The following is a 1,975-nucleotide window of genomic DNA, read 5'->3' as shown; positions in this document are numbered from 1 at the left end:
AACCTGTGTTCTTGAAATTAGCAAACGTAACTTTGCCCAAATATAGGCCTTGTGGTTGTTTGTAACGTTGTACAATTGATTGATTGATTATTTCCTTGGACAAGGAATAAAATCTCTGCTCGGTGTGAATACCAAAATTAAAGAAAAAAAATCACGGAGATCTCCTGCTCAAATGAGGATTGAGAGCGGCGCTCATCTACCGTTTGCAGAGCTGAGTATGAAGTGGTGAAAGTCCACGTTCCTATTTTGGCGATGACTATTTCTGGGACAACGGCGGTTGAATTCCCCACATAGTGGTTCTTGTTTTTTATTTGGCCATGAAACGACGATGGGCTGAGTCAACCGCCCAACCGGGGGTTTCAACTCGCGACTTCCTGAATGCGACCGGCTCGTTCTACCGCTGGAGCTGATAAAGTCTATGCAGGGCCGGCCCGAGGCATAAGCGAACTAAGCGGCTGCTTGGGGCCCCCTGGCCACCAGGGGGCCCCCGAATCGTTTTTTTTTTACAATTAAATAACTTAAACAAGTGATATAAATGAATTAATGAATGAATGAATAAATGATTCAAGACAAGAAAATTCTGTCGACAACTGCTGCTTTGTCACGGCTCACGGATGTCACGGCTCATTGACAATTCGCGTGGGCGCGGGCGCGGGCGCGGGCAGGTGCGCGCAATTGTACGTCACGATAATAAATACGCCTAAGCCATGTCACAAAAAAGGACGTATCCCTCTGGTGCCGAAAAAAGAAAAAAGAAAAGGACCGAGGAGGAGAAAAAAGAGCGAGATAAAGGTATGTTTGCATTATTATTTACAGTATGTTTTGTGCAGCAGCAGCACAAATTGTGCTCACGTCACTTGAGGAAGCAGCTAGCTAGTCATGACTCATGATATTTTTATAAGCCATAAAAATGGTAATATAACGCACCAGAGCTAAATCCCCGCCACAACAGTGAAATGTTATTAATATACATTTATCTAGGTAGTAGGTGTGTATTTCACGTTGATAGATATCGGTTTAAGTTGGAGAAAACAGCGATGACAAGCTTAGCTAGCATTGCTGTTTGTGTTGAAGTGAATATTCCAGCTTCATAGGCAAAGCACGTGCGGTCTCTGCTTTAAGATCTTTGGCAAGCGATGGTATTGATCTTTATGAGAAAATATACCAAAGCCATGTTAGGTGGGGAGACTTCTGTAATGAAAATAGACTTCAATTTTATTAATATGGTGGCAACTGATGTAGCAGTGCTATCCTCATATTTATAGGCTGCAGTAGATCACCATGTTAATTTTTCACCATACTGCAATTATGCCTCATTTGCCAATAGAATATGAATTGTTAGGTGTGGTGTGGAATTGCTTAGTAATGATGGAAAAATAAACTCATTCTGCTCGATCAACTATGCATTTATGCAATGCTATTTTTTTTTTCCAGGAACACTGTTGAAGTACTTTGGAGCACAACCAATTTTACCTGCCCCTACTGACATATCGAGTGTCAGAGCCTCCACAGCTGATGATACAGCAGGTGAGGTTTTTCTTGATGGCAAATGGTTACATAGCCTGTTAATATGACATGACACATTTAGCTTTTTATTTATTTATGTATTTATTTGTTTGTTTGTTTATTTTATCATTGCAGGTTCATCCACTGCAGAGTTACAAGCGACTGAAAGCGAGGAGCAGTTACAAGCGACTGAAAGCGAGGAGCAGTTACAAGCGACTGAAAGCGAGGAGCAGTTACAAGCGACTGAAAGCGAGGAGCAGGATAGATTTAAGTCTCTAAGTGAGGTTAAAGAGAACTTTGGAGTGCTGCTCAATTTTAGGGAGCTAGATCAAAAGGTCCGGAGGGAACAATGTGAGCTTCTTGGGGAAAAACTCTCTTGTGGAGAGGAGGCTGATATTGATGGTAGCGCACTGGCAGTAGAGATAGAGAGTCTTCCTGAACTTCCCCAAACTATGATGACTGCCTTTGA

General features: G+C 42.2%; 1 long non-coding RNA gene across 1 annotated transcript; it reads left to right on the top strand.

Annotated features, from left to right (window-relative positions):
- Window positions 1-427: 427 nt before the first annotated feature.
- Window positions 428-1,760, top strand: LOC144720571 (uncharacterized). Its single transcript, XR_013585776.1, has 3 exons — window positions 428-792; window positions 1,435-1,527; window positions 1,642-1,760. It is a non-coding gene; the product is annotated as an uncharacterized LOC144720571 (long non-coding RNA).
- Window positions 1,761-1,975: the final 215 nt, after the last annotated feature.

This window comes from Lampetra planeri, chromosome 9 (assembly GCF_965212315.1).
Source record: "Lampetra planeri chromosome 9, kcLamPlan1.2.h2, whole genome shotgun sequence".
Lineage (NCBI taxonomy): Eukaryota > Metazoa > Chordata > Hyperoartia > Petromyzontiformes > Petromyzontidae > Lampetra > Lampetra planeri.
Note: the sequence above shows the minus strand (reverse complement) of the source record. Positions and strands in the feature narration are given on the sequence as shown.